This window comes from Rattus rattus, chromosome 17 (genome assembly GCF_011064425.1).
Source record: "Rattus rattus isolate New Zealand chromosome 17, Rrattus_CSIRO_v1, whole genome shotgun sequence".
Taxonomy (NCBI): Eukaryota; Metazoa; Chordata; class Mammalia; order Rodentia; family Muridae; genus Rattus; species Rattus rattus.
The window spans coordinates 19,573,519-19,590,252 of NC_046170.1; the positions used below are offsets into that span (position 1 = coordinate 19,573,519).

The 16,734-nt window shown below is 40.0% G+C and overlaps 2 pseudogenes; one reads left to right on the top strand and one right to left on the bottom strand.

Annotated features, from left to right (window-relative positions):
• Window positions 1-2,652, top strand: part of LOC116886642 — a 3,645-nt pseudogene extending 993 nt beyond the window's left edge.
• Window positions 2,653-3,260: 608 nt separating this feature from the next.
• LOC116886643 lies at window positions 3,261-3,774 on the bottom strand (annotated as a pseudogene).
• Window positions 3,775-16,734: the final 12,960 nt, after the last annotated feature.

Consider the following 16,734-nt stretch of genomic DNA (forward strand, 5'->3'; position numbering starts at 1 on the left):
ACCCTTCAATACAGTTTTTCATTTGGTATCCCCAACAACAAATTCATTTTCATTGCTAATTTATAATTGTAATTTTGCTACAGTTATGAATAGTAATGTAAATATTTGGCATATATGATCTCTGCTATGAGATACCTGCGTAAGTGACCTTTGATCTCCCCAGAAGGGTTATGACAACTTAAAGGGAAATGATATTCTGCGTTCTCTTTTTTTCTTTTTTCAAATAGATTTATTTTCAGGTACTGCATCTTGATTCACTTTCTCTTCTTCTCCCAGTTCTTCCCTACTTCTCCTCACGTTCAGATATACTCTCTTTTTGTCTTCTATTTAGAAAACAAGACTTCTAAGGAATTAACTATTATATATACATAATACAATTTATATAGAAAACATATTGAAGTTGGACAAAACAACCAAACAAAAGCAACTAAGCACAAGAAAAGGCACATAATCTAATACACATGCATTGACACATTCAAAAATTAAATAAAAACACTAAGCTGGAAGTCACAATATTCATGCAAATGACCTGGTACAGACCCATGCAGACCATGTGCATGCAGCCTCAGTGTCTGTGAGTTTGTTTGAGCTTTGACCATGTTGCTTTAGAGGGCCTTATTTTTTTGGTGTCCTCCATTCTCTTTGGCTCTTACACTCTCTTTGCTTTCTCTCACAGAAAATATTTTCCATCCCTAAGTTTTGGCATTGGATGAAGACCTTACATTTTAAACTGGGTATTTGAAGTTTCACACTTTTGAAGGCAATGCAGCTTCATTCACTTAAACTTATTTTATTGTTTTTTCATTGTAGAATTATGTATCATTACAGTGAGTAGGGATCCAGATCCATGAAAGATGCTCATGACCCTGTCATGAACTTCTAATAGCCACACACAGCACCACACTTGCTTCCTGCACTGTCAGTATAAGTGAGGCCACAGAACAACCATCTCTATACACCAGGACAGTGAAGTCTCCACAGGTTGGGTAAAGGGCCCTTTCATTCTCTGCTGACCCAAAGGTTTATATTTCAGCTCGTGCCTATTTCACTCCAATGGGAGGCTTGAGAAAATATTATTCTAGGGTTCTTCAGAGAACAACAGACCAACAGTGAAGCTGGTCTGCTGGAGGGAATGACTGACCTGCTGGGCTCACTGCCCTTTACCTGTCTTGGCTTTGCTATAACTACTGTGGACTGACCCATGGCAGGGTGGCCCAGCTGGCCCTGGGGCTGTTAATGCCAGACTGGACTCCCCAGGGATAACCATTGCAATTGGGCAGCTTCCCTGACTTCTCCGCCTTTCCTCCCCTCTTCATGTAGTCATGTGTGTCCCTTTTCCCAGTTAGTCATTCACCTAACTCTGGTACTCCTACATTTAAAGACACCAACTTCTTCTTCTAGTAGAAACTGCGGTAAAGTTTCAGTATTGGTTTCAGTCTGCAGAATCCTGGTATGAGTAATTTTCACCCCCTTAGGGTGAGCCCTGCGAATATCACCTCTCTGGACAAGGGCCAGAGTGAATGAACATCTTTCCTATATTCTGAGTTCTTGGTTATGGTCTGGCACTTTCCAGATAGGGGGCAGAAACCCAGTGCCTCTGGCCAGTGGTCTTGATCTCACCTTGCCCTGCAGTTAGAAACATTTGTGTCCTCTATTCTTTCTTTCTCACCCTTTGTAGCTCATCCCTCATAAGCTAAGGGATCTTGGCCAAGTCCCTTTACTTCCCCTTTTCTGGGTCTCAGTTTCCCAATGTGAGAAAGCTCACAGGATGAGTAACAACCCTTTCCATCCAGAGCCCAAACCTCTGGCTTTTCTTCAAGGTTATTGTCTCTTTTTTTGTTTTTCATATTTTTTAAGACAGGGTCTCTTTCTGTGGTTCAGGAGGCTGTCCTGGAACTAACAATTGGACTCAGGCTAATTTTTGCACAGACTCTGAGTGTTGGACTTCTGGAGGTGTGTCACCATGCCTGGCTGTCCCTAATAATGAACACTGGTCCAGTTTGAGGGTCCATAAGTAATTATGCTTCTCATAAATCTTTTAGGCTTCCTTGTTCTGGGGCTCCTTCCATCAGAACCCTAGACAGCCATGACAGTGACTGCTACACCAAACCTGAAGCCCTAGTAGTTGACCCCACTCAGAAACTTTTGATAGGCGCAAGTGGCCAAACAAGCACTTATGAGGCCTTGTATGTTAGAATGTGAGAGGCAGCAGCTGAATAGAGGCCTTCAACTAAGAAAAAACCTCATGTCCTAATCCTGGGACCCGTGTGTACCCATTTAGAAAAATGGTCTTCTGAGATGTGATAAAAGCTCTTTGAATGTGGTCATCCTGGATTTAGGGTAGGTCTTGTATTCAGGGCAAGTGTCCTTCCAAGAGACAGATGGTGGAAGAGAAAGCCACATGAAGACAGGACACAGAGTCCAGGAGATTTGGAGCCCCCTGAAGCCAGATGAAAGTGGACCAAACACCCTCATCTCTGCTGCTGGCTTCCAGAATGGTGGCAAAACAGGTTACTCTGTGTCCTTCACATTCCTAGTAATAAATCTTGTCTATAGGAAGTGGGCAAGGATGGTGGGACCAACAGAACGGGTAGTGGGACCCAGGCCTCCAGGGGTATGGAGGGTGCAGACAGATGTGTGGGTGACATCTAACCTACCCTACTGAAGAATGCCACTGAGGACAGGAAGAAGTATTTGCCACCTGAAACAAGGCCCAGGGACTCTTAGGACAGGACAGCAGGTCTGAGTCTGAGACAGGTCAGATTTGAGCCAGCTAGGATCAGTCTGTGCCAAGGAAGGAGTGGGTAATGTCACAGGCTGAGGGGTGAGGGGATCTGGACAGGCATGAACCCCTAGAGACACCAGAGGAAGAAGGAGGAGAGAGATTGGGGACATCAAATGCACTCTGAGTCCTCCACAGGAGTTGCATTGTCCTGAGGCAAGGTTCACGGTGGCCTGTGTCCACCAAAGGAAGAAGGTGCTCTAATGATGGGCAGGTGACCTCATTTTTGTCCTGATCAGGCTTGAGCCCTCGTTCTATTATTTTGCCTTTGCTATGGCAGTGGAGAGACAAAGATAGGCTGGGTAAGTCTTTGGAAGTCCAATATAGTTCCTGGTGGGGCTGAGTGCTTTGAATCAGAGGCTGGATGGACTCTAAACACTTCTGCTAGAGTGTTCCCAGGAGGAAATACAAGATTCTTTAAGTAAGGGTGACCACATATCACAGCTTCATCAAGGTCTTATTTCTGGGAAGATTGTACTTAGCACTCAGGAGCACAATGAGCATTCCAGACCTGTTTATGCACCTCTTGTAGCTCCTCATGTAGCTCCTCCAGGAGCAATCCAGGAGGGATCGCTTGTGCCTGAGCCTGCAGTGCTTCTAGAGCCAGTTCAGGTGACCCTTCTCATTCCACAGTGTGTTCCAAAGATGCCCGATTGTCCTCCTCCTTGTTGCTGTGCTGAATCTGTTGGTGCCAGTACTCCAGTACCAGGCAGCCTCTGCTCACAATGAAGATGATAGCCTCACCCAACAGCTCAGCACCCAGCTCTGCTGCTGCTTCCTCATTCAGCAGCTTAATGTTTGTGCCCCTGAAGCTGATTAGGCTCATCTTGGTCTACATCTCTACCCAGTGGTACATCTGAGCTAGCAACAGGGAGATGTAAGTCTTGAACTCACTGTGTTGGGAGTCATCCTTGATGTGGTTGGCCAGCTGCTTGCTAACCTGCTGGATGCTCAAGTGAACAGCTTGCCATGGGGAATGTGCCCATCACCATCTTGGCGGCCACCCTAGGCACTGGTTTCACACTTTTGGTAATGTCTACCTGTGAGTCTGTAGGTCTGTTTCCATCTGCTGCAGTAGAGATAGAGAAATAAGATCACCAGTAAACAAGTCTCATAAGGGATAAAACCTGGGAATCCAATGGGATAAATCATACATTAAACAATGTGCTATTTATATATATGTACTAGGAGATGCAGCTCAATTCCAAGGAAGGTAATATTTTCCTAAGGGAGGAAAAGTGTGAGGAAAGAGAAGGAGCTTCTGGGGCGTGTTTATATTCTGTTCTGACCTGATATATATATATATATATATATATATATATATATATATATATATATATAATAAATGGTATGGACAACTATGTTGCTTGATATCCTGCTAGAACTGAGGCTTTCTGTAGCAGCAAGTTCTATATGCCTTAATACATCAATTTTCTCTCCTTTGGCTAAACTGCATTTATCAGTACCAGCTATCTTCTTCAAAGACAATTGCCTGGATAACCAGTGGCCCCAAAGCCATAGGAACACTCCACAGTAAGGCTGTGCTGATGAGAAGTAGGAGTAAATTTACAAGGCTAAATTGAGATAGATTAGACATTTTGCCTCTCTTGATTGATTCCAATATTAAGGAAGAAAACCAATGTACAAAAGGCAGATAAAAACTTGAATGCAATATGTAGGACAAGACTCATTTTTACTATTCCATCTCCTATGATAACAATTATATATTTACCATTCAACAGAGCCATTTATCATTCACTGGCAAGTGTGCTTTTCCAAGACAACAATATGAATTTGTCTTAGAAAACTATCTGTGGTGTGGAAACATAATTTTCTAAACTATTCTCAAGAAATTGAGGAAAGATGCAGGAATTTCTGTTTTACATATGCATTTCACATATAAAATTTCCTTTTGAAAAATATCAACATTGATGTTTCTGAGAACATGCCACACATTATACCCTCACATAGTTAAGTCAAAGCTCAGCTCCATATGTCACAGTACCCTGAGTTCTTATGGCTCTTCTTAGCATTACTGTCTTGAAAAACAATGGGTCCAGGTTTTGGGAAGTATTTATGCTTTGCTGATGCTTGTTTGTATTCTACTTCAATATTGTATTATTTTCAGAATACTAAGACAAAATGGTAATTGCTTAGAGAAGACAACAATCCTGTGATCTCTGACAAAATATTTATAATCTTTGAGTGTTTCACAATATTGGAATTGCATGTGCAAATTAGAAAATTTTTAAGTAAGGAGTTCAAACCAAGGAACATCTGTGAATGGGAAAGGACATTTAATTACAGTGTTCTTAAGTGTTCGGGTGAAAATTACAATGATGTCCTCAGCTCCATTTACTGCTCCACATCACATTGGCTATTATAGTTATAGTTGATGTTTGATTGAAAGAAGAAGAAAGACATTCTTTTTGAAGGCACAACACTTTCGGTCCAGGACAGTGAAAAAGTCACCAAGAAGCAAAGTTGGATGCCTTTTATGATAGCAGTACTGAAGGTCACCATCAGGTTGCATCAGGATAACTGTCCCTGATAGTTTTAGTCATTTATGGTTTCACTGAACTTTATTGTCAGCACACTAGGTAGGCTGCAGCTAGAAGTGCAGTACTTGCATGGCATTGATAGTAATAGGCAAATCATTTGTGAATCCATCTAAGCTTTTCATGAGAAGTTTATTGTGAATTCTCTTGACCACAGCAGAGACATTTATAAGGAGAATTCATAGGCCATGTTTGTGAAGTCAGTTTTTCCATTAATGAACATTATTGCAGGCGACACTCCATTTTGTATTTTTGATGCATATATTTTACAGATTATATGTACCAAATGTTTCAGTAATGAATTGTTTATTCTTCTGGTGGGCAGTGGTTATTGCACAATGCTCAATTCATTCAGTTGGGTTTCCCATTAGCTCCATTGTGCTCTCACCTTTCTGCCCACATTCACCAGGCCTGCAGATCAAGGAACACACAGGTTAGATATATTTTCTCTTCATATTCCTCTGCTTATTGGGTTCTCAGGGGCACAGGAGACTGCTGGGAGATGTGCAGTGCCCCCTGGATTTCATTGTTTAGATCAAGTCTGGCCACCAGGGACCTGGTTAACCAGGTATATTCAGGTTAGACCTGCTTTCTTAATACCTGCAACATCAGGAATATTCAGATACAATCAGATGGTTAAAGGCTAGAATAAGAACACAATCAACAAATGCCAGGGCAAAAAGGTGAACTTCAGAACACAGTTATTTTACTACATCACACTCTGGATATTGTAACACAATGGGAGCTCAAGATGATCTTAATGTCAGTCTTGTAAAGATCTTAGAAATCTTTAATGAAATAATGAATAAATTCCTTAAAGAAATACAGAAAAATACATTACTATTGGTGAAGGAACTGACTACAATGTCAAGAGCTAAAAATCGATGAAAAGGATAAAGAAGACATACAGTGAACGAGTCAAAGAGACAGAAATCTGAGGGAGCGAATAGGAATAGATGCAAGTGTCACCAGTAGAATACTAGAAGACAGGAGAATCTCAGGCATAGAAGATTTGATAGAACAAATTGCAACAACACTAGTCAAATAAATTGTTAAGTCTAGAGAAAAAGCCCTCACACAAATCATCCAGGAAATTTGTGACACTATGACAAGATCTAACCTGAGAATAGGAATGGAAGAAGAAAAAGATTCCCAGACTATACGTCCAGAAATTATCTTCATAAAATCTTAGAAAAAATTTCATAACATAAGAAAAAGACAATAGCTAAGACAACGCTGTCCCTCTCCCCCTCTTTATTCAATATAGTACTTGATGTTCTAGTCAGAGCAATTAGGCAACAAAAGGTAATCAAAGGGTTTCAAATTAGAAAGGAAGAAGTCAAGATATCATTATTTGCAGATGATATGCTAGTATACATAAGTGACCCATAAAAATCGATGAGAGAACTCCTACAGCTGATAAACCACTTCAGCAAAGTGGATGGATACAAAATTAACTCAAAAAATATCAGTAGCCTTCCTCTACTCAAAGGATAAAAAGGCTGAGAAAATAATTAGGAAAACAATACACTTCACAATAGCCATAAATAATATAAAATACCATGGTGTTACTCTAACCAAGCAATGAAATATCTGTATGACAAGATCTTCAAGTCTCCGATGAAAGAAATTGAAGAACTCTGAAGATGGACTGATTTCCATGCTCATGAATTGGCAGGATTAATATATTGAAAATGGCCATCTTTCTGAAAGCAATTTAGATTCAATGCAATCTCAACAAAATTTCCAAATCAGTTCTTTACAAAGATTGAAAGTGCAATTCTCAAATTCATTTTGAATAACAAAAAACCAAGGACATCAAAAAGCATTCTCAATAATTAAAGAACATCTGGGGGAATCGCCATCCCTGAATTCAAGCTGTACTACAGAGCAATAGTCATAAAAACCAGAGGGTATTGGTTCAGAGACAGGCAGGTACATCAACGGAAGAGAAATGAAGACCCAGAAATGAACCCACATATCTGTCATCACTTGATCTTTGACAAAGGAGCCAAAATCATTCAGTGGAAAAAAGACTGCCTTTTTTTTTTTTTTTTTTTTTTTTCTTTTAACATTAAAAAGAAATGTTATTTTAATTTACACTCTCTTTTTTGTTTTCTTACTTAGTTTTTAATTATAATTTATTTTCTTGGATATTTTATGTATTTACTTTTCAAATGTTATCCCATTTACCCTCTCCACCCATCCTTCTACTCCCTACCCCTGCTTCTATGAGGATGCTCCCATTCCTACCAACCACTCAAACCTCAATGCCGTGGCATTACCCTATATTGGGGAAACAAGTCCACACAGGACCAAGGGCTTTTCCTCCCATTGATGCTGGTCAATTTCATCCTCTGCCACATATGTGGTTGGAGTCATGGGTCCCTCCATATGTATTCATTGTTTGGTGGTTTAGTCGGTGGTAGCTCTGGTGTGGTTTGGTTGGTTGATATTGTTCTTCCTGTGGGGTTGTAAACATTCAGCCTTTTCTCTAACTCCTCCATTAGTGTTCCCTTGTTCAGTCCAATGGTTAGCTGCAATCATCCTCATCTGTATCAGTAGGGCTCTAGTAGAGCCTCAAGAGAAACCCATATCTGGATCCTGTCAGCAAGCACTTCTTGGCATCAGCAATACTGAATGGGTTTGGTGGTGGCATATGGAATGCATCCCCAGATGGAACAGTTTCTGGATGACTTTTTCTTCAGTTACTGCTCCACTGTTTGTCCCTCTATTTCCTTCCGTGAGTATTTTGTTCTATCTTCTAAGAAGGAATGACACATCCAAAATTTGGCCATCCTTCTTCTTGGGCTTCATGTGATTTGTAAATTTTTCTTAGGTATTCTGAGCTATTGGGTTAATATCCATTTATCAGTGTGTGCATACCATGTGTGTTCTTTTGTGACTGGGGTACCTCACAAAGCATGATATTTTCTACTTCCATCCATTTGCCTAAGAATTTCATGTAGTCATTGATTTAATAGTTGACTAGTATTCCAACATGTAAATGTACCAGATTTTTTGTATTCATTCCTCTGTTGAAGGGCATCTGGCTTCTTTCCAGCATCTGGCTATTATTAATAAGGCTGCTATGAACATGCTAGAGCATGTGTTTTTATTAAACATTGGAGCATCTTTTGGGTGTATGCCCAGAAGTGGTATAGCTGGGTCCTCAGGTAGTACTGTGTCTGATTTTCTGAGGAACCTCCAGACTGATTTCTAGAATGGTTGTACCAGCTTGCAATTGCACCAACAATGGAGGAGTGTTCCTCTTTTTCCATATCCTTGCCAGAATCTGTTGTCACCTGAGTTTTGATCTTAGGCATTCTGACTGGTGTGAGGTGGAATCTCAGGGTTATTTTGATTTGCATTTACCTGAGGACTGAGGTTGTAGAACATTCCTTAAGGTACTTCTCAGCCATTCGATATTACTCAGTTGAGAATTCACTGTTTAGCTATGTACACCATTTTAATAGGGTTATTTGATTCTCTGGAATCTAGCTTCTTGCGTTCTTTGTATATATTGGATAATAGCCTTTTATCAGATATAGGATTAGTAAAAATCTTTTCCCAATCCTTTGGTTGCAGTTCTGTACTAATGATAGTGTCTTTTGCCTTACAGAAGTGTTTCAGTTTTTTGGGTTCCATTTGTCAATTCTTGATATTAGAGCATAAGCCATTGGTGTTCTGTTCAGGAAATCTTTCCATGAGCCTATGTGTTGTAAAGTCTTCCTCACTATGTCTTTATTATTTTGAGTGTATCTGGTTTTATGTGGAGGACTTTGATCCACTTGGACTTGAGCTTTGTACAAGAAGATCGGAATGGGTCAATTTGCATTTTTCTACATGCTGACCTCCAGTTGTTGACCGCACCATTTGTTAAAAATTCTGTCTTCTTTCTCCTGGATGGTTTTAGCTTCTTTGTCAAAGGTCAAGTGACCGTAGGTGTGTGGGTTCATTTCTGGGTTTTCAATTCTATTCCATTGTTTTACCTGACTGGTTCTAAACCAATACCATACATACAGTTCTTATTACACTTGCTCTGTAATACAGCTTATGGTCAGGGATCTTGACACTCTCAGAAGTACCTTTATTGTTGAGAATAGTTTACCCTATCCTGAGTTTTTTGCTTTCATCCAAAAGAATCTTCAAATTGCTCTTCTAATTCTTTTTTTTTCTTTTTAAACAAGCATTTTTATTAATACTTTGGGATTTCTGTACAATGTATTTTGATTTAACTCATGCCCCTCTTGACTCTTCCCCATATCTCCAATCTCCACTTTCCCCTTCTATCCACCCAATGAGTTTTCTTCCTTTTCCCATACCCCAATTGAATCAAGTTTCTGTTGTGTAACTACTCTTGGAACTGAGTGAAATTTCTAGTTTTAAGAATTGTCTTGAATGGTTTTCAGTTCCCAGTATGAAAATGAGGGAATCTTAGGAAACAAATCACAACCTGAACCCTAACTGAAGTGTATTTGTGTTGCCACTTCTGTGCCCATTTGCCTTTTATTTTATTTTATTTTTTGTATTTTTTTTATTAACTTGAGTATTTCTTATTTACATTTGGAATGTTAGTCCCTTTTCCGGTTTCTGGGCAAACGTACACCTAATTCCTCCCCCTTCCCTTCTTTATGGGTGTTCCCATCCCCATCCTCCACACATTGGCGCCCCCCCCCAAGAATCACGCTCACTGGGTTCAGTCTTAGCAGGACCCAGGGCTTCCCCTTCCACTGGTGCTCTTACTAGGATATTCATTGCTACCTATGAGGTCAGAGTCCAGGGTCAGTCCATGTATAGTCTTTAGGTAGTGGCTTAGTCCCTGGAAGCTCTGGTTGCTTGGCATTGTTGTACATATGGGGTCTCAGGCCCTTCAAGCTCTTCCAGTTCTTTATCTGATTCCTTCAACGGGGGTCCTATTCTCAATTCAGTGGTTTGCTGCTGGCATTCGTCTCTGTATTTGCTGTATTCTGGCTGTGTCTCTCAGGAGAGATCTACATCCGTCTCCTGTCGGCCTGCACTACTTTGCTTCATCCATCTTGTCAAATTGGATGGCTATATATGTATGGGCCACATGTGGGGCATGCTTTGAGTGGGTGTTCCTTCTGTGTCTGTTTTAATCTTTGCCTCTCTATTCCATGCCAAGGGTATTCTTGTTCCCCTTTTAAAGAAGGAGTGAAGCATTCACATTTTGTTCATCCTTCTTGAGTTTCATTTGTTCTAGGCATCTAGGGTAATTCAAGCATTTGGGGTAATAGCCACTTATCAATGAGTGCATACCATGTGTGTTTTTCTGTGATTGGGTCACCTCACTCAGGATGATATTTTCCAGTTCCAACCATTTGCCTACGAATTTCATAAAGTCATTGTTTTTGATAGCTGAGTAATATTCCATTCTGTAGATGTACCACATTTTCTGTATCCATTCCTCTGTTGAAGGGCAACTGGGTTCTTTCCAGCTTCTGGCTATTATAAATAGGCTGCTATGAACATAGTGCAGCACGTGTCTTTTTTATATGTTGGAGCATCTTTTGGGTATATGCCCAAGAGAGGTATAGCTGGATCCTCAGGCAGTTCAATATCCAATTTTTTGAGGAACCTCCAGACTGATTTCTAGAATGGTTGTACCAGTCTGCAATCCCACCAATAATGGAGGAGTGTTCCTCTTTCTCCGCATCCTTGCCAGCATCTGCTGTCACCTGAGTTTTTGATCTTAGCCATTCTCACTGGTGAGAGGTGAAATCTCAGGGTTGTTTTGATTTGCATTTCCCTTATGACTAAAGATGTTGAACATTTCTTTAGGTGTTTCTCAGCCATTCAGCATTCCTCAGCTGTGAATTCTTTGTTTAGCTCTGAACCCCATTTTTTAATAGTGTTATTTGTCTCCCTGTGGTCTAACTTCTTGAGTTCTTTGTATATTTTGGATATAAGGCCTCTATCTGTTGTAGGATTGGTAAAGATCTTTTCCCAATCTGTTGGTTGCCGTTTTGTTCTAACCACAGTGTCCTTTGCCTTACAGAAGCATTGCAGTTTTATGAGATCCCATTTGTCGATTCTTGATCTTACAGCATAAGCCATTGCTGTTTTGTTCAGGAAATTTTTTCCAGTGCCCATGTGTTCCAGATGCTTCCCTAGTTTTTCTTCTATTAGTTTGAGTGTGTCTGGTTTGATGTGGAGGTCCTTGTTCCACTTGGACTTATGCTTTGTACAGGGTGATAAGCATGGATCAATCTGCATTCTTCTACATGTTGACCTCCAGTTGAACCAGCACCATTTGCTGAAAATGCTATCTTTTTTCCATTGGATGGTTTTGGCTCCTTTGTCAAAAATCAAGTGCCCATAGGTGTGTAGGTTCATTTCTGGGTCTTCAATTCTGTTCGATTGGTCTAACTGTCTGTCTCTGTACCAATACCATGCAGTTTTTATCACTATTGCTCTGTAATACTGCTTGAGTTCAGGGATAGTGATTCCCCCTGAAGTCCTTTTATTGTTGAGGATACTTTTAGCTATCCTGGGTTTTTTGTTATTCCAGATCAATTTGCAAATTGTTTTGTCTAACTCTTTGAAGAATTGGATTGGTATTTTGATGGGGATTGCATTGAATCTGTAGATCGCTTTTGGTAAAATGGCCATTTTCACTATATTAATCCTGACAATCCATGAGCATGGGAGATCTTTCCATCTTCTGAGGTCTTGTTCAATTTCTTTCTTCAGAGTCTTGAAGTTCTTATTGTACAGATCTTTTACTTGCTTGGTGAAATTCACACCCAGGTACTTTATATTATTTGGGTCTATTATGAAGGGTGTCGTTTCCCTAATTTCTTTCTCGGCTTGTTTCTCTTTTTTGTAGAGGAAGGCTACGGATGTATTTGAGTTAATTTTATACCCAGCCACTTTGCTGAAGTTGTTTATCAGCTTTAGTAGTTGTCTGGTGGAACTTTTGGGATCACTTAAATATACTATCATATCATCTGCAAATAGTGATATTTTGACTTCTTCTTCTCCGATCTGTATCCCCTTGACCTCCTTTTGTTGTCTGATTTCTCTGGCTAGAACTTCAAGAACTATATTGAATAAGTAGGGAGAGAGTGGGCAGCCTTGTCTAGTCCCTGATTTTAGTGGGATTGCTTCAAGTTTCTCTCCATTTAGTTTAATGGTAGCCACTGGTTTGCTGTATATGGCTTTTACTATGTTTAGGTATGGGACTTGAATTCCTATTCTTTCCAGGACTTTTATCATGAAGGGGTATTGAATTTTGTCAAATGCTTTCTCAGCATCTAATGAAATGATCATGTGGTTTTGTTCTTTCAGTTTGTTTATATAATGGATCACATTGATGGTTTTCCGTATATTAAACCATCCCTGCATGCCTGGATCGAAGCCTACTTGATCATGGTGGATGATTGCTTTGATGTGGTCTTGAATTCGGTTTGCCAGAATTTTATTGAGTATATTTCTGCCGATGTTCATACGGGAAATTGGTCTGAAGTCCTCTTTCTTTGTTGGGTCTTTGTGTGGTTCAGGTATAAGAGTAATTTTGGCTTCATAGAAGCAATTCGGTAGTGCTCCATCTGTTTCAATTTTGTGGAATAATTTGGATAATATTGGTATGAGGTCTTTTATGAAGGTCTGATAGAATTCTGCACTAAACGCGTCTGGACCTGGGCTCTTTTTGGTTGGGAGACCTTTAATGACTGCTTCTATTTCCTTAGGAATTATGGGGTTGTTTAACTGGTTTATCTGTTCCTGATTTAACTTCGGTACCTGGTATCTGTCTAGGAAGTTGTCCATTTCCTGCAGATTTTCAAGTTTTGTTGAATATAGGTTTTTATAGTAAGATCTGATGATTTTTTGAATTTCCTCTGAATCTGTAGTTATGTCTCTCTTTTCATTTCTGATTTTGTTAATTTTGAAACACTCTCTGTGTCCTCTCGTTAGTCTGGCTAAGGGTTTATCTATCTTGTTGATTTTTTCAAAGAACCAACTTTTGGTTCTGTTGATTCTTTCTATGGTCCATTTTGTTTATACTTCGTTGATTTCATCTCTCAGTTTGATTATTTCCTGCCTTCTACTCCTCCTGGGTGTATTTACTTCCGTTTGTTCTAGAGCTGTCAACCTGGTGATATATGCTCTCTCCTGTTTCTTTCTGCAGGCACTCAGAGCTATGATTTTTCCTCTTAGCACAGCTTTCATTTTGTCCCATAAGTTTGGGTATGTTGTACCTTCATTTTCATTAAATTCTAAAAAGTCTTTAATTTCTTTCATTATTTCTTCCTTGACCAGGTTATCATTGAGTAGAGCATTGTTCAATTTCCACGTATATGTGGGCATTCTTCCCTTATTGTTATTGAAGACCAGCTTTAGGCCGTGGTGCTCTGATAGCACACATGGGATTATTTCTATCTTTCTGTACCTGTTGAGGCCGGTTTTTTGACCAATTATATGGTTAATTTTGGAGAAAGTACCATGAGGAGCTGAGAAGAAGGTGTATCCTTTTGCTTTAGGATAGAATGTTCTAGAAATATCTGTTAAGTCCATTTGGCCATTTGGCTCATGACTTCTCTAAGTCTGTCTACGTCTCTGTTTAATTTCTGTTTCCACAATCTGTCCATTGATGAGAGTGGGGTGTTGAAATCTCCTACTATTATTGTGTGAGGTGCAATGTGTGTTTTGAGCTTTATTAAGGTTTCTTTTACATATGTAGGTGCCCTTGTATTTGGGGCATAGATATTTAGGATTGAGAGTTCATCTTGGTGGATTTTTCCTTTGATGAATATGAAGTGTCCTTCCTTATCTTTTTTGATGAATTTTAGTTGAAAATTGATTTTATTTGATATTAGAATGGCTACTCCAGCTTGCTTCTTCCGACCGTTTGCTTGGAAAGTTGTTTCCCAGCCTTTCACTCTGAGGTAGTGTCTGTCTTTGTCTCTGAGGTGTGTCTCCTGTAGGCAGCAGAATGCAGGGTCCTCGTTGCGTATCCAGTTTGTTAATCTATGTCTGTTTATTGGGGAGTTGAGACCATTGATGTTGAGAGATATTAAGGAATAGTGATTATTGCTTCCTGCTATATTCATATTTGGATGTGAGGTTATGTTTGTGTGCTTTTCTTCTCTTTGTTTTGTTGCCAAGAAGATTAGTTTCTTGCTATTTCTAGGGTGTAGCTTGCCTCCTTATGTTGGGCTTTACCATTTATTATCCTTTGTAGTGCTGGATTTGTAGAAAGATCGTGTTTAAATTTGGTTTTGTTATGGAATATCTTGGTTTCTCCATGTATGTTAATTGAGAGTTTTGCAGGATACAGTAACCTGGGCTGGCATTTGTGTTCTCTTATGGTCTGAATGACATCTGTCCAGGATCTTCTGGCTTTCATAGTTTCTTGTGAAAAGTCTGGTGTGATTCTGATAGGTCTGCCTTTATATGTTACTTGACCTTTTTCCCTTACTGCTTTTAATATTCTTTCTTTATTTTGTGCCTTTGGTGTTTTGACTATTATGTGACGGGAGGAGTTTCTTTTCTGGTCCAATCTATTTGGAGTTCTGTAGGCTTCTTGTATGCTTATGGTCATCTCTTTCTTTAGGTTAGGGAAGTTTTCTTCTATGATTTTGTTGAAGATATTTAGTGGTCCTTTGAGCTGGGAGTCTTCACTCTCTTCTATACCTATTATCCTTAGGTTTGATCTTCTCATTGAATCCTGGATTTCCTGTATGTTTTGGATCAGTAGCTTTTTCCTCTTTGCATTATCTTTGACAGTTGAGTCGATGATTTCTATGGAATCATCTCCTCCTGAGATTCTCCCTTCCTTCTCTTGTATTCTGTTGGTGAAGCTTGTATCTACAGCTCCTTGTCTCTTCTTTTGGTTTTCTATATCCAGGGTTGTTTCCATGTGTTCTTTCTTGATTGCTTATATTTCCATTTTTAATTCCTTCAACTGTTTGATTGTGTTTTCCTGGAATTCTTTCAGGGATTTTTGTGACTCCTCTCTATGGGCTTCTACTTGTTTATTTATGTTTTCCTGAAATTCTTTCAGGCATTTTTGCGAACCTCTCTGTATGCTTCTACTTGTTCTCTAAGGGAGCTCTTCATGTCTTTATTGAAGTCCTCCAGCATCATGATCAAATCTGATTTTGAAACCTGATCTTGCTTTTCTGGTGTGCTTGGATCTTCTGTGTTTTCTTTGGTGGGAGAATTGGGCTCCGATGATGCGATGTAGTCTTGGTTTCTGTTGCTTGGGTTCCTGTGCTTGCCTCTCGCCATCAGATTATCTCTAGTCTTACTTTGTTCTGCTATTTCTGACAGTGGCTAGACTGTCCTATAAGCCTGTGTGTCAGGAGTGCTGTAGACCTGTTTTCCTGTTTTCTTTCAGCCAGTTATGGGGACAGAGTGTTCTGCTTTCGGGCGTGTAGTTTTTCCTATCTACAGGTCTTCAGCTGTTCCTGTGGGCCTGTGTCTTGAGTTCACCAGGCAGGTCGCTTGGAGCAGGAAGGTTGGTCTTACCTGTGTTCCTGAGGCTCAAGTTTGCCTGTGAGGTGTTGCTTATGAGCTCCCCCCAGGGGCAGCAACTAGGAAGATCTTTGCTGCCCTTTCCGGGCGCTTCTGTGCACCAGGGTTCCAGATGGCGTTTGGTGTTTTCCTCTGGAATCAGTAATGTGGGCAGAGTGTAGTCTCTTCTGGTTTCCCCGGCATGTCTGCCTCTCTGAAGGTTTAGTTCTCCCTCCCATGGGATTTGGGTGCAGAGATCTCTTTATCCGGTGGATCCCTTCAGATTCTGGCAGTGTCTCAGATGCAGCGAACTTGCTGCTCCTGTGCCCTTATGCAAGGGAACCCAGAGACCGTATACAGTTTCCTCTAGGGCCAGGGATGTGGGCAGGGGTGGGCAGTGTTGGTGTTCTCTTCTGCTCTGCATTCTCAGGAGTGCCCACCTGTCTCGGCCGTGAGCTCTCTCTCCCACGGGGTTTCGCTCTTTCTAATTGTATGAAGAATTGAGATGGAATTTTGTTGTGGATTGCATTGAATCTGTTGATTGCTTTTGGGAAGATGGCCATTTACAGTATATCATTCCTGTCAAACTATGAGCATGGGAAATCTTTCCATAGTCTGAGATCTTCAATTTCTTTCTTCAGAGATTTGAAGTTCTTGTCATACATATCTTTAATTTGCTTGATTAGAGTCATACCATGGTATTTAATGTTATTTGTGACTATTCTGAAGGGTGTCATTTCTCTAATTTCTTTCTCAGCCTCTTTATCCTTTGAGTAGAGGATGGCTACTGATATGTTTGAGTTAATTTTATATCCAGCCACTTTGCTGAATTTATCAGTTGTAGGAGTTCTATGGTAGAATTTTTGCTGTCAGTTAAGTATACTATCATATAATTTGTAAATAGGGATATTTTGA